At 40.7% G+C, this 23,220-nt stretch overlaps 1 protein-coding gene and 1 long non-coding RNA gene across 4 annotated transcripts in view; one reads left to right on the forward strand and one right to left on the reverse strand.

The window, feature by feature from the left end:
• Positions 1-23,220, reverse strand: part of MACROD2 (mono-ADP ribosylhydrolase 2) — a 1,889,921-nt gene that overhangs the window by 1,015,147 nt on the left and 851,554 nt on the right. The gene's annotated exons all lie outside the window — the stretch shown is intronic.
• LOC140687240 (uncharacterized) lies at positions 32-15,220 on the forward strand. The gene is made up of 6 exons (XR_012061415.1): positions 32-238; positions 5,331-5,520; positions 12,008-12,074; positions 12,600-12,649; positions 14,554-14,756; positions 15,033-15,220. It is a non-coding gene; the product is annotated as an uncharacterized lncRNA (long non-coding RNA).

Here is a 23,220-nt window from a genome sequence, read left to right on the forward strand (position 1 = left end):
ATTTTCTCTTTGCCACTGGTAATCTGGTCCCTCCTTAGAGGTTTAATTTATCTGACATGTTCAGAGAAGCCATATTTATTATCCTATATTCAAGTTACATTCATTTTTTTTTTTCTGTTTTAGGATAGGACCTGGTTATGTCTGTCAGAAGCACTTGGCACTGAATGGTGAGATAACACTGCAAGAGAGGTCAGAAGCACTGCTTTGTCACCACCGGCCGTGTTAAGTAACCCTCAAGGTAAGCACCAGGTTATAGGGAAGTAAGCAAGGCGTTTTCTCCCTTCCTGCTTGAGCTGTTGACTAATTTATACAAGTAAAACCTAGCCTAGATTTTTAATGCCAGTGCTAGATAGAAACAATGAAGGAGAACCTAAAATCAGTAAAAACTTCACATGAATTATCAAAGCCCAACTGAAAGCTGTACTTGATTTAAACCAGATAATTTTTTTTGAGGTACAGATTGGGAAAAAAAAAATTCTAGTATCAGTCAAAGCATGAAATTTCCAGATAAATCTGTGAAACAAGTGCGGGTCTATTTCCCCAAGAATGCCTCCTTTCACCTCTCCCAGACTACTTCCTGTTTCTCCTCCTCCTCTCTCCTTCAGTTCTGAGGGTCTAGTCACAGGTCTTGGGGTCTTGCTGTGCCCCAAGTTCAGGCACTGATAAAAATTTAACAGAAATCATGATGCATTGCAATTGGGAGTCTCAGAGTCAGAAACTCTGCAAGACAAGAATAGACTCTAAATGGTGAGATTTCAGGGGAAAAGGGGAGAAAAGGGAACACTAGAAGTCAGGAGGTGGGATCCTGGGCCACCCAGGCTTGGGAAAAGAAAAACATGACTTCCACTTTGGAGGTACCATAAATAACATATAGTAGCATCCACATCACAATACATGATAAAACTAACCTGTAGGGGTGGGAAGAGGCACCAGGTGTGTAGGCCCTGGTATATGAAGCAGGGGGAGGAGGGAAGGGACAGAGCTGATGGTAATTGTAACAACTACATATAACTTCACAGATTAGGAAACCAAGGCACAGGGTTGTTTGTATAATGTTTAAATTCACCCAGCTGATTGCAAATCCCAGGGTTTTTCCCCCCATTTTTACCTCAGTTTTCCCAAAGATCTGAGGTAGATCCAACAAATATGACATTTCAACATAACTGGTAAGCTTCAAGGTCAAGTTGATGTCCAAAGATGGCTAGGTTTAGCATTTAAACCAAAACAAACAAACAAACAAAACCAACAGACAAAAACTACCACTCTGCACACTCTGCAGAGGCAGACCAAAAACTTGTGAAGAATAGTTTATAAGCTGCTCCAGGTACTGACTCTAATTTGGAAAGCTTGTTTTTTATGTATCAATATCACTATTATAAGCTTGTTTTTAACAGTATTCTATAACTTAATTTGTGACACATAGTAACACAGAAAAAGAAAACAAAAAACCCAATTTCTGCATTAGAACCCTGAGAACTTAAGCATTTGTACCTCTTCCCCTCTAAGAGTTACAAACCGAAGGGGTTAACCATCAGATTGAAGACGTGCAGAAACTATGTCTTCTAGATGGATGCTCACTCTTCTCATAAATACTGCGACTAGGGCTGTTTCTACCAATTCTCCATTCTAGTGCCGGATTCATGGTAGGTAATTAATTCTGTTTATGGATTGGCTGACAGGAGAGTTCAGTGAACTAACATCAAATACTTTTCTAGTCCCCTAATTTGCAATTTGGAAAACCAGAAGTAACAATGGTTCCCTTGAAGTCAAAGGAGGATTCCGGCTTCAGATTTCCCTAGGTTCTAGCCTTTAAAGCTATTTTCTTGAGAGAATTCTGGGTGACAGACACTACAAGTGCACTGCCAACAGGTCAGAGCACTTTCTCTAGCTCTCCTTTATCACTTTATTAGGAATGAATACAGCTCACTCTTTAAGGGCATACTTTACAGGAGATAAAGACCCTTCAAACTTTATGGAGAGGTCAAAGCTGTCCTAAAAATGACCAATGAACCCGACAAATTCTTGACTCAGAGGCCCAATTTGTCTATCTCATCATCTCATTTAAAAATAAAACGACTGAGCCCTCTTTTTCACGTCTATTATTTATTTCAATAAAGAAGCTTGCTTTTCATTAATATTTTGTCACAACTACCCCATACTGTGTCTTCCCCTTGCAAAAGGCATTTTCAATTCTCCCTCTTTTCTTGAAAAGAGAAGTGATTTTTGGCTCTTTTTTTTCTTGCTGCCAGTCTCTCTCCATGTCTTCAAAGAAAGCAATCAACAGAACACCTTCCTTTTCCCTCCATCTTAAAGAAATACGCAACAAGTACATTGTTTTTTTAGCAGAAATTCATAGTCCTTCAAAAAGGAGAATTTTAGATACCAAATCTCACACTGCCCTGTTTATGAAGGCTGAAATGAAACAATCACTTTTAGGTGAACAACTTATCTTACAAAAACTAATAAACACATACATGATTTGAAAAAATATGTTTTCACTGATGATACGTGGTACAGAAAGATCTAGCAAATGCTGTCAAACTCAGCTAATAAAGACTGTGCAAGCAAGCAGGAAAACTTTGTGATCAATACTAATGTTCTGAGTTGCTAATGAGACAGATAGCTTGCTTTAGAAGGAAGACAGTACTGGGAATAACTACTTAAATATTAATTAGTTGTTTTCTGTATAAGGTCAATTTAGGAAGAGAGCAAATTCAGAAGACATAACCACAATCCAAAAATCTCAACTTCAAATAAATTGGAAATATTATAATATTCAAGACCTGTTTCTGAGCACAGATCTTAGCACTTCAAATACACAAGAACACAATTTTAATAACAGACATGAATTATATTTCCTTTGAACTACTGCATGACAACATTATACTCCCTTTATATTTGACCATGAACCTTAACTCAGGTAATCAAACAAATATCAGACCGATGCAAGATGCAATCAGCAACTGGTGGGAACCAGGAAACTGAATTTCCATTTTCCTTTGTATTTTACAAAATCATGCAAATTCCATGCACAACTAGTTAGAATTGGGACTGTAATCTGGTAGCTTGATGACAGAGCAAAATTAATTTGAAATAAAGACAAATAGTAATTTGTGAAAATCATGCCCACTGGTGAGTTAAAGGCACAGAGCAAGCAGCATTGTGTGGAAGGGGTGGGGTCTGAGATTCAGAATGCATTTCCAATCAAACCTTATTTCTCCACATCAGCTGTTCATCTAAGGTATGAGTAATGCATGTGGAAAAGAGCATGAGAAGCCAGCTCTAAAAGGGAGGGAGGATGCTTAATCCTCTGTCATGGAAACAAATACAAGAGGAAAGATAGGGGAAAATAAGAGACATTGAGTGATGGAGGCAGGAAAGCAGGGGACCTTATGTCAAATGTCTTCCTTTCAGGAAAGCCAAAAAGGTTATCTTCTAAGCACAGAAGATGGTCATGATTTTATGAACTTGGAAAATATGAAAATGGTTCAAAACAGCTGTAATGGAGATGCGAGTGGCTTGGGTAACTTTACTCACAGTTTGGGTTTATCTTGCCCAGTCTCTGGGACCAATGCCGCCCTCAGAGCCCTATAACAGTAGCTCCAAACCCCCTGCTCTGCTGATGGGAAGCAGTTTGATATAGCCATTATGGAAAACAGTATGGAGATGCCTCAAAAAACTAAAAACCACATGATCCAGCAATCCCAATTCTGGGAATATATACAGAGGAAACTCTAATTCGAAAAGATACACACACCCCAATGTTCACAGCAGCACTATATACAATAGCCAAGACATGGAAGCAAACTAAATGTCCAATAACAGATGACTGGATAAAGAAGTTGTGGTACATTTATACAATGGAATACTACTCAGCATAAAAAAATAATAAAATAATGCCATTTACAGCAACATGGATGGACCTAGAGATTGTCATTCTAAGTGAAGCCAGAAATAGAAAGAAAAATACCATATATCACTCATATATGGAATATTAAAAAAAAAGGACACTATGAACCCATCTACAAAACAGAAACAGACTTGCAGACTTAGCAAACAATCTTACGGTTACTGGGGAAAGGGAATGGGAAGGGATAAATTTGTGAGTCTGAGATTTACAAATATTAGCCTGTTTCTATATAAATAGATTTCAAAAAACAGTTTCTGCTATATAGCACAGGGAACTATATTCAATATCTTATAATAACCTTTAATGGAAAAAATATGAAAACAAATACATGTATGTATATGCATGATTGTGACGTTGTGCTGTACACTAGAGATTGACACACTGTAATTTACTGTACTTCAAGTAAAAAAAAAAAAAAACGTAGAGAGACAGAGAGAAAATGTAGCTCCAAAAATTAATCAGGAATGACAAATACCTCAAGCCTGTGACAGATATTATTAATCAAGCATGACATCCTTCTTCACTGAGCTGATACAGAGCCTCAGAATCCTTTTCAACACAGTGTTCCTAGCAGCCATTGCTAATTGATCAAAGGGGGTACCTGAGGCAAAATCTAGTCACCATTGCTGAGCAAAGCACAAGTCTTGCCGTGGGCTTGATTTACCGAGAACAGGGTTCTTGCCTCTGTATTCATAGTGAGTTATGTACTTGATACCCCAGCCCTATAAGGACTGGATATTTTGCTCCTGAGCTTCAATAACTTTAAGTACAGGGATCTGATAGCTGCTCTGAGACCTCCCAGACAGCAACCGTGAGTCCAGAGCTGGTGCATCCAGGAACATCACACACCACTGCAGTGGGGCAAGGCTCTAACCCTCCACCCCTGTAATCTCCATGCTCAAGACTCATTCCTCAACTGACTACCACTGATACATAGAGAAATCTGATGAGTGTTGGGCTACATTTGTTCTCTACATACGAGCTTGATACTAGAGGAAGACACAAAATTTAAGCAGTTCCCTGGTGACTAGGCACAAAAAAATAAAACAAAAAAAACTAGATTCAGTACATCAGTAAGTCATCCTTAGCCTTTCAATAGCTTCCAAGTTTAAGGGCTGTAGCCTGAAAGAGCAGATTCTCCTGGCCTCAAGTTGTCCACTAAAACAGTATCCCTAAAACAGACCTGAAATTGTCCTGAGGCCCAGGAAATATCTCTAGGAATGTCAGAAGCCACCCCTCTCCAAATTCCAGACACTCCCTTCCATGGAGACCTTGAAGTCCAGAGCTAGTCCTGGGAGTAAGCTTAGAACAAGGGCCTTATTACCCAGAAATTCTTCTGTCTTCCTCTGAAACAGTGAACCTAACAAAACCGTGTCTGTCAAAGTATAGCTACTGTGCTCCTGCCTGTGTATGTCCCCAGGTCTTACTGCGCTTGCTGGCTCATTACTGGGACCAGATCCCCAAGATTCCAGCCTTAGAGAAGTCAGCCTCACTTTGAAGAAAGACGCCAGAATCCTAGTGCTTAAGCCCTGCCAAGTCCCATGAAATGCTGGACTGAGTTCTTTCTTCTGAGTCCTGGGATCCTGATCAGTTCACTCCCTTGGGCCCAGGTAAGACTATAACATCCCATATATAATAGAAGAGATTGGTAGAAGAATCACCTCTCCTGGACCAAAGGGAGTATAAGGGGGCCCCTAAAGAGCAGCCAGTGTCTGCAGACAGTGTGAGTCTGGAAATCCCAGCATGGGCCATTCTAGAGGCCAGAATAAAAGAACCCAACTGTGCTCTGGTCCAAGTCTCAAGAGCCTTCTGCCCTAATGTGATTCCAATGCTTCCTTCAGCCCGGCCCCAAGTTTTCAAAAAGTAGATTTTTGGCAGTTGAAACATCAAGATCCAATATGACTTTGACTGCCAAGAGTTCAGCTGAGGTGACAATGTCACAGATACTCACAAAGGGACAGTACATACAAATATGGTAGAAAAAGTATTGGATTTGTCCTTATACGTACTTGAGTTGAAATCACAACACTACCACGTACTAACTCTTTGTCAGTTAACAAGTTGCTTGATTTCTCTGAACTCCAGTTAAACAAGGGTAAAGTGGACATAAGAATATAATCAGGTTGTAGAGAAGCTTGGAGTGTGATCTGGTTGGTGCTGGACACATAATTGGCACTTTCAATAATTGTACCTATTAAGCAGCCTCCTACCAAAGTGTAAAATTAACATATAAGCATGTTTGAAGCATCATGTTTGTCATATAATAGGGACTCAACTATATGTGTACATATATATATATATATATATATATATATATATATATATAGAGAGAGAGAGAGAGAGAGAGAGAGAGAGAGAGGGAGGGAGGGAGAGAGAGAGGGAGACAGAGAGAGACAGAGACAGAGAATTAATGAATACGTAAGTGTCAGTCATGTTTGTTACCACTGGTAAGAGAATACTTTTTCCAAGGAGCCAAGTTCAGCAGTCAGCTTACCCAAGCACCAGCAACACTTTTTATTCACTGTTAGCTTGATGCCTCAATTGAAACAAGCAGTGATCTAAAATTATTTTATAGATTATTACTGAAAATCCATCAAAGGCACTTAAAGTGCGATTTTTGACCTGTAAGTCACATTTGAACATTTACAAGAAACTCAACAATAAAACTATGTCTTTGAAGGGAAGAAGAAATTCTTCAGAAAGGAGTGTGCTGTAAGAGCATAGTAATGCCCTTATTTTAAAGATGACTTTCTTCCACTAAATGATCATGTGTGATTTCTATGCTGAACTTTAATGAGAGTCAAAATTTTCAAACTCAGATATATGAAGATTATTTTTGAAAAGTCAGTTCCCTTTTCAGGCACCCACGCTTGAGTTTCAATTCTACAGAGGAAAAAAAAGAAATTCTTTCTGGAACTAAAGTGAACACCTTGGTCTTGCTTAAATGTGTACCCGGGGCAGAGACAAGCCAAGTCCCTACAGCATCATTCTGATGATTGTACCCGTCACCGAGTGGCTACCTTTTATGCATGTTTTATAAATAACTGACAACTGACCCTTCCATTGTAGGGTGTCCTAGAACGGAGGAGAGAACACTTTCACCTGGATGATTTCGTCTACTCATATACCATTTGACTCAGTTTGAGTCAAACGGTCCTGGGTCAAATCCTAGTTCTGTTACTTAGCAAATGTTCTACCTTGGGCAAGGTACTCAATATCACAAAGCCTTAGTTTCTTAAATTTTCCCTGAGGTACTAGCTATCTTTTGTCCTCAGTCTGCCATGCCAGTGGATTCCCTGTAACCCTCCACACTGCTCTGTGCCCAGGGAGGCTGAATCTGTGGACAGCATCACAGAGCTAGCCAACACAGGGCATCGGCAAGAGATCAAAAGATGGCTCTATGTTTTCATGAGAGCTCCTGGGGACAGTTATAATTGTTGTCCCATGAGTCCTGTTTCCCAGATCACAGACTCACTGGGAAGATGAAAGGAGGTGTTGTATGTAAAGCACTTAGCCAACACCTGCCACGGATAATGAGTGATAGATGCCACCCACGTTTCAAGCCAGAACAAGCAAAAGGTGTTTGAGAAGGGTCCACAGCTATTTGAGAAGCTGACTGGAATAATTCAGCACCAAGGTGAGGAAACCATTTCAATTAAGCACAAGGGAATGAAAACGCTTAGTTCTTGGCCACTCCCCCCTCCCTTCAAATATTTGTGCAGTGCCTGCTTAGCACTGGTCACCCCTCCTCCAGCAAAAATCCAAAGAAGATTCTCCTGAAAAGTAGTCAGAGCAACACAAAACCAGCACCGCCCAACAGAACTGCAGTCATGGTGGTGGGGACACCGGGGTTGTGGCGTTCACCCTGTGCCAAGGGAAGCAAGATCAAGGCAGCCTGAGAGCCCCCGGGCTGTGCTCGGGGAGTGAGATATGCTCTCGGGCAAGTGAGCAAGCGGCTCCTTGCAGGTCCGGGATGTGAAAAGCAAGAGAGAAAGTGTTGATGAGATATTGGGTGCTGTCTATATGGGCTCCCTAAATATCTGAGAAACTAAAGACAGGGATTCCTCCTTTGCTGCACCTTGCTAAACAGACACTGGGTCAGCGCTGAGCCAAGGGGCTTGCAGTTTTAAAAATATTGCCCAGAGGCTGAAGGGTCTAATCCTTCTTCTGACCCTTCACTCTATTTGATGACCAAACTACCCAAGAGGAATAGTTTGGAGTGTAAATGCCTGGTTCAGTGGCCCTCAAAGTCGGTTGCCAGGGTCCATTAGCGCTACATGAGAACCTACTAGAAATGCAGGTTCTAGTGCCCCCCCACCCCAGTCCTACTGAATCAGAATTCTGCAGTGGGGTCCAGAGATCTTGGCCTTAATAAGCCCTGCAGGTGATTCTGATGCACACTGAGAGCTGCTGTCTCTGTACAGATGCCCCAGCGCCACTCTGTGTTACTACTAGTCACTGTGTGCTACCCCCTTATTTTGAATTAAGCACAGTGCTACATCCCTTGCTTGAATCATTGCATTTAATATTTACAACAGCCTTGTGAGATAAGTACTGCTGGCCCCATTTATGGAAAGCAAATGGAGGCTCAGGGAGTTGGCAGACATACCAAGGACACACAGTCAATGACAGAGCCAGAAATGGAACCGTGCTGGCCCTCTCGATCAATGTTCCCCATTACTTCACTGCTCTGCTTCTATAGTACACAGAGATACATCCTTGTAAGGCCAAATGCGTTTTGTAAAGAGGCCCATTGGTGAATTATGTGAACCTTTTCTGCGAGACGGCAGAGACTATTTCCCAGCTTGCTCTGTGAAACTGGGAGCTGCCCTAACAGGGAACTCCCACAAACTCCAAGACGTGCTTGACTCGCAGGAAAGCACAAAGAGAGATTTAGGAGTCAGGGAGTGAGCTATGCCAGGGATCTGGCGGCTAGATAGACGGCCATCTGGAAAGGATCAACCTTGTCCAAGTTTTTGAGTTGCCCAAATAAATGTCTTCTTTGTCTCTACCACAAAAAAAAAAATAAGGAAAATATATAAACATACATACATACGCACACGCACATACAATAAAGGACACAATGCTCATAATTTTATCAGAAACTTGTGGAGAATATAAATTTGGATCTCTCACCTCTCCCCGAAAAGAGATCAGACTGAACACAGTGAATAAAACAAACGAACAAAAAACTTTCAAAAGGAATTTCTGTGAATCACTGTATGGCGTGTGCTTTTGTCTGCTGCTATGAAGTACGTACATTCTTTTCTCTACACAGATAAATTGAGGGAACTTTGACCTGGAGGGAAAAAAAAAAAAACTCAACAGATGTTGATCTTACAGTGACCAATGGCTTATAAGCATATTTTTATTTCATCATGTTAAAAAGCAACTCAACATAAAGTAAAACTCCTGTTTTGAAAATGACACGCTATCATGATTGTGCAACGCCAAGCCGAGAAAAAGTAAAATACAAAAGAACTAAAAGAGAGTTTTTCCAGTTCTCTAATGAAGCAACTCTAATTGTGGATTTGTTTTCATGTAGGTTTAATTAACTTAATAATGACATTTGTGTTTATTCTGGCAAATAGCTGGGGGAAAATATAAAAGCTGACATACAGCCTTTTTTTAAAATATGCATGTATATATACAGGTGTTTAGATATTGGTATATGAAAGAAAAGACAATGATTAACAAAAACTATTCTAAACAAATAAATACTGAGTGCTTATTGGGAAAAAAATTTATTCCAGAACATTCATTAAGTTTACATTTCATGAAATTCTTAATCAAATGCAGACAAAATTTATCATTAAGAATGGGAGCATTAATAACAAGTGAAATGGCCATATAAATCAATCAGAAAAATCTATTTGGATAATTTGAAAATAACCAAATAGTGGCCTAGTGAGCCTAGTTATCTGTTTACAAAAGGATCGCTCCCCATACTTTACTACGATATGAAGTCAGGTATGTGGCTGCACGTCCTTCAGCTTTTCTCTAAAAGTCTTTGAAGGCATTGGGTTCATCTAGCCTATCATCATATGCCCAAGAGTTCCTAGGAAACAGCTCTGTAATGGGTAATTGGATTAAATGCTGTTTCCTAGCCTAGTGATATTACTTAGAGGTGGAGGGGCACAGACACAAAGGCTGCCAAGTCCAGGAAGAAGATGTAAGGTGGAGGTGGGCTGGTGGTCAAGTGGGGAAGCCCATCTTTTCTAAAAGGGGCAGCTACTCCTCGGGTCCATGTGCTTGGCTTTGGGCAAGGATGTTTGGCCCAATGTTTTCCTGATTTTCTGATTTTTCAAAGGAAAAATGGCAATGACAACCTCAAAGAGAAATCTTGCAAGCTTTAAATGCTGACAAGAAACACAAAATTTCTCTTTAAAGCACAGTTTAGTCATCTGGGCTTGGGCACAAATACAAAGCCACTCTCAGATATTCCAGGAATAATGTGTTTAATGTAAGAATTACCATTTATACAAATGGTGGGCAACTTGGGAGTGAATAAAGGCCAGGAAATTTGCTGAGGAATTTCTGGGAAGCTGCAGCCAGGAGGGCCAGGAGGGCCAGGAGGTGACCTGGAGACCTCTTCCTGCAGCCCCAAAAGTGGTGGTTCTCAAAGGCTTCTGGGGAAGCCGTTCTGCAAAGTCTCTGGGAAGATCCCACCAGTGGTCACCATCTGCAGCAGTGAAGTGAGAGGCTATCAAGCCACCAGGAATCCCACATCTGCCCACACATCCGGCTGCTCCTCTTCTGCCTCCCAGTTCCCACACCCGCTCTTCTTACTGGCAGTCTGGAATCCGAACTATAAAGGAAAGAGGATCCTGGGGTACATGCCTCTTAGCCCAGGAAGGTGGGAGTGATGCCAAGTTGACAGCAGAGCATCCTAGCACGTGCATAAAACCTCTGGTAAGAGGTCATGAACATTGTGTGCAGCCCTAAGTTTCCCTTTTCCCTCTTTCTCTCCTCTCTTTGCCCTTCCCTCTCTTGCTTTCCTTTCTTCTTCTTCATCTTCTTTTCCATATTGGAATACCAAGAAAATACCTTCTTAGCGGTTGCCAGGGTGAGGGGAGCATGTGACCATAAAGGGGTACAAGGGTGTTTGGAGGAGGATAAAAGTGTTTCATACTCTGACTGTGATAGTGGTTACACAAGTCTGGACATGTGTTAATTCACAGAACTGGTACCAACAGAGGTCAATTTTGCCACATGATAGTAAAATTACTGAATGATAATAACATTAAAACATCAAGAAAAAAAGAACCTGACTTCTTGTATTTAAATTAACGAAGCACGTATACTCTGAGAGATACAAAACTTACAATTGAACGAAACTACCTAGGGCCTTCTAGAAAGTCAGAAACATGCAGAAGGCGATGTTCAGTGGCAGGTGCCTTTAAGCAAATCAAGGAACATAATCCACTATTAATATCTAGATGTTGGTCCTTCCTGAAGTTAATAATCCTGTCCCAAACTGCACTGGGGCTATGTTTATTATATGAGAAGACAGTCCTCAAATGCTCTTAACCCCAGTCATGATTGTAACAAGTAGACACTGAAATTATGGTAGAAAACAAAACTCTTCTTGACAAACGACAACTCTGTGATTGGGAAACAATATGCTATCAACCATTATTTTGAGACAGTTAAATAGACTGAATAAACTCAAAAAAGGAAAAACAACCTGCAAAACACTTGTGGTTTCTACCTGCATGTTGACTTGGATAAAAATCCCATGGATAAAAAGAGAAAAAAAAAGTCTGTATTAAGTTGCTTTGACAAAGCCTACACAACTTGCATAAAAATGTATATTGTTCAAATTGCTCAAATGTAGACATTTAATATACTGGAAGTCTGTTTGAATGATTCATCTTATCTACACCCTCCCTTGTGATAATACTGTCTCAGATGCCTGCCACCTTCTCTCCACACTTCACGAACATCTAGTCAAAATTCAACAATTGGTTGATGCAGACAAAAATCTTTCAATTCATGCCCGCCTTCCACCCATCCTGGAGCACTATTCAACTGTCACTTCAGAATGTCAATGATTAGCATGCAAAAGGTTTATTTAATTTCTTTATTTCTTTTCAGGGAAAAAAGGTTAGAAACAGCTGTCATTCAGGTGATGAATACGAGCTGCCAGCCTTTGAAACAGCAGGTGAAGCAGTTGTGGTTGGAATTAATTAGCATTTAGAAACCCCCTACACTGGATGGTACCATGGCAAGGAAACAGTTGTCCTTTGCAAATTATTTCACCTATTAAAGTAGTCTGATACAAGGCATTGTGCAAACATACTTCTCCCCAAAACTTCAAACCTTTGGAAACAACAAAACAGTTTTCTGTTATTTTTAAATACTGAGACTTACATGCATGCACCTGAATGCACCATCCAGTCAAAAGTCACATGCAGGCAAACAGCAAGCATCTTGGAAAATTACATTCAGGAGCTTGGGGTGGTTTCAGGCTCGGCTGTGACGTTCAACATTAACATCTGAAATTGTCCTCAGTGCTGATCCCATGATGGCTCTGACGCCACCTGATTTGCAACACATCCCGAGAGGAAGAATGTTTTCCCTAACCACAAATTCTGTTTGGTTTAGGTTTCATTAAGGTCATACTCTCAGAATACACTCAAACATCAAGCATCTTACCCCCTAAAAAGATAACTCTTCTGTGTTTCAGAACCGCATGTATACAAGTCTTAACAATCCAGACATTTAAAATGAGCCATGGTAAGTCATACGACATTGAACATGTATTATGAACTTATTCTAAAAGCACAATGGTTGATCTCAGATATTTAGTGATAAGTGACCATCAGACAGCCTCCAAAGCTAGAAAAAGCTGCACGTTGTTGGGGTGCCCACAGAAAACCAGCATGGTGATGCTAATTAAAAAGCTTATTATTATTGCCTAGAAGCCAAACGTCAAAACACTGTAACCAAACGGTTTCCCTCCCTCAACCCAGACCAGAGTCAGGGCAGAGGTTCTGACTGTGATTAAGATAAGGCTTTGTTTTGATGATATAAGTGGCTTGAGTCTTCTTTATTCACAAGAACTTTCTTTTAAGAATCAGAACTAATTATGGAATGGAGCATTTCATACAAGGCAGGAAGAATTGTGTTTCATGAAGCCATACTTTGCCCTGCAACTACAGCCACCACCACCACCACGACCTCTTTCCCCTCCACCTGCACACCCCACTCCTACCATCTTTCTACTGCCTTCGCTTGCTGCCTCCACCCCCTCCTCGCCCCTCCCAGTCCACTACCCCCACTTCCATCTCCACCCCACTAGTCCTCCTCCTCTAGGACAGCAATATCCCCTCCCACCCACTCCCTCTCACTAGCGCTGTCCTTACCCACTCCTTTCTCCTTCTACCTCTTTTTCAGCACTTGGCACTTTCTACTTTGTACTGTTTTATATTTATTTACTTAGCTTCTCTTCCTTTACTTACTGAAAACTTCTTTTGGAGCTTCCTTATAAGCCACCAAGTGGCGGTCAGGCTACATGGTTTTCTTTAATTTCCTCCTGCCTCTAACTTCATCTGATACAATGACAACATGGGTAAACCAGAACAGGCCCCTCTCCCCCTCGCCTCACCCCCATGATGGAGAACAGGCTTCCTCACTGCTTGTGGCATCCATGCCCTCCCAGTCTTGGACCCACAGGCCTCTTCCCAGGGGCTCCCTCTGTGGTCGGACTTGCTCTCTTGACTGCAGAGAGGGGCCAGGCAGACACGGATCTACCCCGAAGACAATTAGTCTTTAAGTTTCTGGCCCTTTCACTGGCGTGGGTGGGGCCTAGCAATTTTTTATTTGCAATTCTGTATTAATTTTCTGAAGGCGCCCCTTGAAACTGTAGAAGCTTCTGGACCCAAATAACCTGGATCAGCAGCCGCTGGAGGAGGGAGGTGCAGGTCCTGACTGCTAGGGCTTATTACCAGCAGCTTTTACATATTTACTTTATGCCACTCTATCCCGGGCATAAGTAAGGATGGCCTGGCTAAACGCTTGTGTCATACTCTGAGGAGGTACTTGGAGAGGTGGTCTAGGAGGCCTAGAACAGAAGAGGATATTTCTTCACTGGTCAGCACACAATCAGCAAGGACGAGTCACTCAGAAATGGCCTCAAGTCTTATTTAAAGACTAAGGTTTCTTCCTCATCTCAGAGCATTTGCACTTGATGTTCCCTTTGCTTCCAAGGCTCTTCCCCCAGGTCAGTGCAAGGCTGGTCTCCTCTTGACCTTCAGTTTTCAACTCCTGAGCCATTCTTGAGAGGCCTTCTCTGAAATAGTCCCTACTCCACCCAGCTGGTGCAGCTCATCCTGTGCCTCCATGTATGTCCTGCATAGCATGGGCCTGCATTCAAAATGTTTTGTATTTTTTACAGATAGATTTGTTTGTTTATTGAGTGTTTGTTTCCTGCACTAGAATATAAGATCAAGAGGGCAGAGACCTCAACTGTCCTGCACGCTGTCATATCCCTAAGGCCTAGAACAGCACGCGGCTCCCAGAATGAGTAGTATTTGTTGAAGGAGGAAAGGAAGGATGAAGGGATGGGTGAGTGGGCAGGTTTGGTGAATGTGATTCAAGTTCAGAGAAATATTTACAAAGTCTACTGTAATGGTTTTTAGCGCAACAGAGAGAAACATAACTAGCAAAGTTAATGCAAGACAAGACAACCGCTACTATAAAGAACGTGACAGATGAATCCAGGGGTCTTAGCACTGTGTCTTTTCTGGGAGACTGGAGGAATTCAGTATGACCCCTTCAGTGACAGCAGTTCGACTCTGGTGGTGAGCGGATTCCAGGGGGAAGCTTGGCCAACCAAAGTGAGGTAATGAACTTAGGAGAAGCTCCCCAGGCAATTTTAATATCCCACCCCACACTCCCACATCTAGCCACTGTGGGAAGCCCTGGAATTTCTGGGGGGAAAGAAAGCCTAGAAAGTGTCTAGTGGAGGGTCCCACACCTTGTGTGGAAGCTGTCCTATCAAGAGATCCCAGATGCCTGTGTTTCAATGGCTATGTTAGGGTCACCTAGGAAATCAAAAGCAACAAAACACATATACATTCCTGGACCTCACCTAAGACTGACTGAATCTTTGGAGCAGGCCTGAAAAATCGGTATACTAGAAATCCTTCCAAGAGGTGGGAAGATGCAGTTACTGGATTTGAATGTGCTGAGTAGCTAAACCAGGATTCAAAAAGACCTCAACAGACTTGAACAACGTGCCCAAAAAGACAAGACACATGTGATGCTGAAGTTCCGTATTCTCAGAAGCTCTCTAAGGTCCCGAAAAAGTTGAGATGAATAAAGGATTCAAATTTTCAATGAAAAAATAAGAAATCCTGCCCTGAAGATGTGTGTGTGTGTGTGTGTGTGTGTGTTGTGCGCACACACACGCAGTATAGGACCAGTAGGACTGCACCACATACCTTCCATTTGACCCATTCAATTTGACCTCTTTTTATCACCCTGGAGGTTGACCTACACGGACCATGGCAATGACAGCCCTTGTCCTCTGGCTTCTGGTCAGCCCACAGGGAGTGCCCTTAGGAGACTGGGGAAGAGAGGAGACTAAGGTATGAGTTTTCATCCCTCAGCCCTGTCTGTCGAAGGTCTGTCTTCAGCTGAAAGTCACAGGCCCTCCACATAATTCTCCTCCAGAGAGTCTCTTTATTAAATATTTAAGTTCTCCTAATTTAAATGTCATTTGTTTTTGTTTTTGTTGTTGTTGAGACTCTGACTGATACAGACACCAAATCTGATGGGAAGACAGGGAGACGGGGTTATGGCTTAGTAGCTGCTTTAAAACAAAAAAAGCTAATGAGAAGTCAGTCCTCTTATACTGCCTCCAAATGCGTCTAGAATCAGGTGTTAGCCCATGGTTCTCTGAACACGTCTGGTGTCATCACAGATTTATGTCCATTTTGTAGGGAACTTCGACGTCCTAGAGTGGCCAGAGAGGCAGTCACATGGCTGGTCAGACGGGCACGTTTCTGAGCTCGCCTGCCTGGCGACCCTTCACGCTGTAAGGGGCAGCACACATAGTGGTTATGTGCAGGGTCTCTGGGCTAGATTAACTCCTGGCTCTGCCACTTCCCAGTGGTACAACCTCAGACAAGTTACTTCACCCCCTGAGTTCCTGAGCTGTTCCTTTGACTGTAAGGTGGAAACAATAAAAATGATAATTATATCACCTCTCTCATAAGTCGTGAAGATTGAAAAGGAGTTACCACTTACTTAGCACTTAAAGCAGCTCCTAGCACAAAATAAGTAATCCATAAATAAATAAAATAAAAATCCTCACCCCATTGTGCAAATTTCAGAGAAAACCAGCATCTTCCACCAAGAAAAGTGGCTTTTGTTATTTTTTTTTTCTATAAATAGTCGGGTATTTTGAAATGACTAAGCATTTTCTGCAGAAATTAGTTTCGTGTACAAAGAGCCACCAGTTACAGATTATGACATTAAAAGGAAAGTTTGAGGCATGGAACCACTTACCCCAATAGAAACTTTAAAAATATTCCAGAGGTTAAAATTCTAATATTTTCTTTCCCAGCTAAGAGACAGAGAATGCAGTTTGGAAGAACCAATGCCACATTTTAATTACCCACACCGGCCCCATCCTTGTCACCACAGATTATGATAGTGTGTTATCTGCTCATATGATTGTACGAAACCTGAATAAGACTTCAAACTTATCCAAAAAGGATAGTAATTTCCACCGCAGATGAAAAATTGTATTAAAGTTTAAGGCTTCACAAGCCACGAAGCCTGATGTTGACAACGCTGACAATTCTCACTGAAGGGGAAAAAAAAGGCAGTCACATCAGAAGAAAATTTCTCTCTGAAAACTACTCATTTTAATCTGTTATTTAGAATCTCAATGATTATGTTTATTTGTGTAATTGGCATTAGATTTTAGTGTAGCTAGAAATTATAGTTATATCATTTTCCATCTTTCATTATCATTTTCTCTGCCATTTAATCTTCAACTTTAAACAATCCTTTGGGATCATTTGGAACTTGAGAATACAGACGGTCCCGACGTACGATGGCTCGACTTACGATTTTTTGACTTTTCTATGATGTGCAATCTGTTTGTATTCAGTAGAAACCATGCTTCGAATTTTGAATTTAGATCTTTTCTTGGTCTAGGGATGTGTGGTACTGTAATCTCTCTGGATAATGGGGATACTGGGCAGAGGCAGCAAGCCACAGCTCCCGGTCAGCCACGTGATCATGAAGGTGAATGACCTACATACTTACAGCCATTCTGGACCCGGACAACCGTTCTGTTGTTCATTTTCAGTACAGTATCAATAAATTACAGAAGATATTTCACCTTTCATTATAAAACAGGTTCTGTGTTAGATGATTTTGCCCAGCCGTTGGCTGGTGCTCTGAGCACGTTTAAGTTCAGCTAGGCTAAGCTATGATGTTCTGCTGGTTAGGTGTATTAAATTCATTTTCAACTTAAAGAGATTTTTAACTTGTGATGGATTTAACAGGATGTAATCCCACCTCTAATTTGAGAAAGATCTTTAAACAGAATTGAGGTGTTTATATGGACATCTGTGTTTAAAGAAGAAAGATGGATGACTTTAAAAGGTTCTATGCGATGCATGAGAAGGGAGGGAAAGAGATGGACCTGTGAAGAGAAAAGGCAAAGAGCCAAGCGATGTTAATGGTCAGGTTTTTCAATCTACTTGCGCCCAAGGCATGACGCTTGCTTAGGCGAAAGCCGGGTCATGGCTATTCCTTCAGCTCATTTCTATTTCCTGGAACAACGGCTCTAAATTAAAAATTCTTAGCTGTAGGCAGTATCTGGAGAGCCCCTGCAAGAACTCCCAGCAACTCCCTTCTCTCCAGGAATGAGGAAGTTTGTATAAGGGTTGCTCTGACGCAGGTCCCCTCTTTCCCAGAATCAGAGGCAGCCCCAGTTCTAGGAACTTGCCAGGTAAGGCCCCAAGTTGTTAACAGTTTGCTCTGTTCCGTGGTGTTTTTAATAGGGAGCACTTAATAAATAATTGGAAGCTATGTGGAAATAATTTATGTTTATTTTATGTGGAATTCATTTGTATATATTTAAAAAAATTTTTGAAATGTACTTAAAATGTAAAGATCAGTCCCCCAAAACTGATCACAAAGTTTGTTAGAGAAAATCATATTGTGTGTGTGTGTGTGTATACTTTCTGGGTGCCTTCTACTTTTTATTCTAGATTAGAAAATGTTCAGAATACTATTAGAATAAAGACTTCATCTGTAAGTTCTGTGACTGACTCCAGAGCCTAGCACAGTGCCTGGGACATGGTAGGTGCTCCAGAAATATCTTTCAAGTTAAAAAAAAAAAAAGGAAAAACAATATGAACAGAAACTAGAAACACTGAATACTGAGACTGAGTGCCAGCTCTGGGCACAGTGCCTGGCAGGTACCTGATGTGCCCTGTCAATCTCCCAAAGCTGCTAACAGCTCGGTGGTATTCATGTCCTCATTTTACAGGTGGGAACTGAGGTAAAGAGAAGGCAGGTCACTTACCTAGGATCTCACAGCTTAGAAATGAAAATCTGGAGTTGAACCTGGATAGCTGAACTCTAGAATCCAAGCTCAGAATCCCACAATTAACAGAAATGTTGCTAACCCCTACTTTCCATTTTTCCTTATCCAAGTAAACACATGAAAACTCAGATGCGGCTTTTTATACACTGATGGGAAATGACTCTATGTTGACAAAAAAATTTGAGGAAACCAGAAATGTAGTGACTGTAACTATTTTTGCTTACATACAAATTTATACCTACATCTATGTATTTTTAAAAAGTATTTACTGATAAATATAAAAATTCAACAATTCATTTCTTTCATTTTAAACCTCCTTTTCTTCTCCCTAAGAGAAGCAAACCAAACCAGACAAAATCAGGCTTCAAGTGTAAGCAATTAAAATGGCTGGCTGGAGCTAATGGAAAGCTAGTTTTTTAGAGTGGGAAGAGTGCTCTTAAGGTACTTTTAGATGTGAAAATAATGCTGGTGCCATTTGGTACACATATTTCAAATCCAGTTTTGTCACAAAATGGAGACCCTTCAGTGAATTTGAGAAAAGAGAGCTTGAGAATGTGACCCATATTGTATAGTGACTTTGCCATGCTGTTTCACAGAGACATGTTTCAGCGTGTGGTCCCTTTTAGCACATGGCATCATCCACATGCTTCACACAGGATGGTGAGGACTCAGGGCCTGTGGATTGGCTTCAGGCACCTTCAAAACCTTCCCAGGCAGGCAGGGGACCTGAATTTTAATCTTAGCTTTGATGTTAACTAGCTATGTGATCTTGGGCAAATCATTTTACTCTTTGCTTTGGTTTCCACAAAGTTCAATTAGTGACCCTTAGATACCTTCCAGAATTAATTTATGCTTAGCAAATTCTACATCCTAATTAATGATTATCTATATTGCTAAAACCCTGCTTTCTTGTTTTTGTTTTTTTGTTTGTTTGTCTTTTAATGCTTCACAAGTTTGTTTACAAATGAATAGAAACATTTTGGGAGGTAACTTACCAGGGTTTCTTGGAGTTTGATTACTTGGCAAGGCTGTGAGCCCGTGAGGGTAGAGTGTTAATTCTGCACCTACATTGCCATGCAGCCAAGCTGCTTCTGGACCTGGTGGGATGCTGGGCATAAAAGGGTGAAGCAGCGACACCCCTGAGCTCTTGTAGCCGTGGGCAAGAAGATAAACACATGTGTCTTCCCAGAATTGAGCATAGCACCCATATTTCTGCTTAACCTAAGAAATCTAATTTTTCTTTTGGGTGCCCTGGGTGCCAACATGGAGACTGCAGCAGATCATGAGAACAGACTCAGAGAAAAGTGGTCTAGGGGCAACAATGCTGTCCAGCCACCCCTGGGGTGACAAGTGGAGTTGCTCACCAGCATTTTGCAGAGCTGATTACATATCATTATACAATCTGGGTACCTCAAAGAGCATTTTGATCCAGTGCATAGGAAAAGAGCAATTATTTTCTGCAAATAATAATATAGCTCCTGGAAAAAGAAAATGACTCTTTAACAGGGGCCGAAGTAGAGTAAAAATAGCCAACATTTAGAAACAGATTTACAGAACTTTGAACAAGGCTGAGTTTGGAACAGAACAAAATGGAAACATTCCTTCAGAGAGTCCTTAAAGAAAGAGAATTGGACTTTAATATATGAACCCATAGTATGGACAATGAGGTCTGTTTTGTATATTTTCAGTTAAATTAGAGTGAAATACAGTGCATGTAGTTCTAATTCCAAAAGAAAGTTTCACTCATTCCTAACCAATACTTTTACCATTTTCGTGAGCTTCTGAATTACAAAATACCTTACAGGAGATACAGCTACAGATGGATCTCTGAACTAGGTGAATCCAGCCTGTCTATTTTAGTAAAAACTCTAGTATCCAAGATAAGGAGTGAGGAAAACCAAGTAAGCAACTTGGAAAGTCTCAGTCCTGTCTGAGTGTGCTTATGTTTTGAAAAAAAAATGCACAATAGTCAGATGTACTGATAAATGCAACACCTATAATACCTTTCAGTCCAATCCCGTCAGTGGCAGATGCGGACAAGTGGTTCACTCCACGTCTGTTCCAACTTACTTTCCAGCTACGTCCATAGCTACACTATGGAAGACAAAGAGCTAAAACCCACACTTCCCATTTAGGGCAGGCATGTAATATGGATTCTGCCCAGTAGATTCAACTGTGTGAAACTTGAAGGTGAAAGTAAAGAAAGCAATGTATCAGCTATATGAGAAGATGACTCTTTGAGAAAACATGGTGGCAGAGTATCTAGTTCTTTTAAGGACTTGTAGCAGAGCACCTAGACCTTCACATAGTATGTGTCAAGATGTGGGTGGTAGCAGCAGTGATGGTTCTGCCTGGACAGTCTGTGTTGAGGTTGACCATTTTTCAAGTTATGTCATCCTTAGCTGTATTACTCTCTGCTTGAACTACACAGAATGGATTCTGTAGTAGGCAACCAAGAACGCTGATGACTTAATGACCGATGCTTTGTTCTTCCTTTTCTCTGCTTCCTAAGGCTCTGTCTTCTGGCATGGTGAGCTATTACAGCATTTATTTTCCACCCATTTTACTTCAAACAAAGCTTTTAGAGAAGACAATCTCTTACCATAAGACCCACCCTCAGTATATCTTGGGAAGTATATCTTAATTGGGTAGAAAAAGGCAAGATCCTACCGAAAGTATTTTACATATCTTTATATAAATATTTAAGTTACATATTTAAGTATTTAAGTACATATTAAATATTTAAATACATATTTAAATATATAAAGTGAGTTTTCTTTTTTATATACATATCTGAGTTGATGAATATCCAAGAAATTGAACGCTAGGAGTTTTTCTTCCACAATAATGCAAAGAGTGAACTGACAATAAGAGTAAATATTTCGTTAGAACCCACGTTCACTGAAATTGCAAAAAATCCAATATAATCACCACCAATCTGGTAAAGCTGTGAAGTTAGTTAATTTTATTTCTTGAAGCATTCAGAATTTTTCAAGTAAACCTTTATAATTAGTCATTGCCTTTGTCTTTTTTTTTTCCTTTTCCAGCCCACATATAGATGACAAACGCAAGTTAAAGCAAACTAGAACTTTTCCCCCCTCCTCAGGAAGAAAAATATTCATGCCAGTTGGAAGAGTTGAAATCACATCCAACAATTTGGGTTGCCTCTAACTTCAACTTCCTGGGATATTCCCCTTTCACTTCTAGTCATTCAAGTAATCTCTCTGGGATGATGATCCTAGGTTTGACTTTTTCATATAATTTTCTGGGGCTGCATGAGCATTCAAACATACTGCTTTGTGTTTTTTTCTTAAATATACTTCAAACACTTCTCAATTAATAAAAATAGGGCAAAATACTTCAGTACTACCTATAGAAAATTCTGAATTTAGGCAGGAAAGTGAAGATGAAAACCAAAAGGTGTGGGAAAGAAAAAAACCAAAGATCACCAAGAGGCTACTTGTTCTAGTATCTTACTGATTCAGATACGTTGTTTCATTTGTAAGGAGGCAAATAACTTGCCCAAATTCATATCACAGAGATAAGACTGGAGCCCAAACTGTCTGTCTCCAAAGGCATTTCTGTTAGATTCACCAGAGCTGTCAGAAGCATGTTTCGTAAGCCCCTGTGAATTAAGCAATTGATAAATCCTGTCTTGTATCTCTTCCAATGAGGTGCACCATGGCATCTTGTTTGGAGGGTATAATTTAAGGTGCACAGTCAAATGCAAACACTGCTGTACAATAAATGTAAATGGTCATGTGAACACAGCAGAGAATGCTGCCACTCTTTGTGCAGAAGAAAGATTGGCAAAAGCACATTCCATACTGTGAATCACAGATCTCTGAATGATCAGGGTTTCTGGGGAATGTAACAGCTCAGAAGTCTCATGTACAGAGAACCTTACAAGGTAAGTCTTCTATGTGTACCCTGCCAACTTTCAACGGGGGAAAGGTCATTTTCCTTTGTAAAGATGACTTATGCAGAACCAGAGGACAGAGACAGAAACAGGTAATGGCCTTTTAAAATCTGGCACTTTGATGTGTAAGTCATGCCTTCAGAAAATTCCCTGGATTTTTCCATACAGAATAGCATCCTGGTGATCAGGCACGGTGGACAAAGTAATCATTATGTGTAACACCTTTGTGAGGCTAATTTTCTGAAGCTAAGATCAATCTGGGGCAGTAGGGTGAGTTTTCCTTTTTCCTGGAATTTATTATCCTGATAGCACCAAATTGTTACATTATAGAAGAGTAAAAAGTACAAAGAAAGCTTGTGGAAATGGACATAAATTCAGCCAGAGCTGTTAATTCCCATATATAAAAGGGCAAAAGGGAAAAGCCCAGAAGAGATTATCCTGTGGTGAATACGGGATATGGAAACAGATTTTCTCTAAAGATGGTTGTAAAAGACCAGCATTGCCTCATTCCAACCACCTGCCTCATGAGAAGTGAATAAGAAAAAAAAAATTGTGCCAACACATTATATACGGAAGTAGAGATATTTAACCCGATCTTTAAATATCAGAGTCTGAGGAGAGCAAGGCATTTGGGAACATTAAGCATGTTCCAGACTGATGATGCTTATTAGATTTGTAGCTTTCCTTTCAGTCTTTCCTATGTTTTTCATATGCGTTTCAATGATAGGAACTTGTGACAAGCAGAGAACAGAATTCGTGATAGAAAACACAGTAGCATCTTTGCGTTCATCTGTGTCTTCAGATCAGAGATTAGGG

Source organism: Vicugna pacos, chromosome 19 (assembly GCF_048564905.1).
Source record: "Vicugna pacos chromosome 19, VicPac4, whole genome shotgun sequence".
In the NCBI taxonomy this organism is placed as follows: domain Eukaryota; kingdom Metazoa; phylum Chordata; class Mammalia; order Artiodactyla; family Camelidae; genus Vicugna; species Vicugna pacos.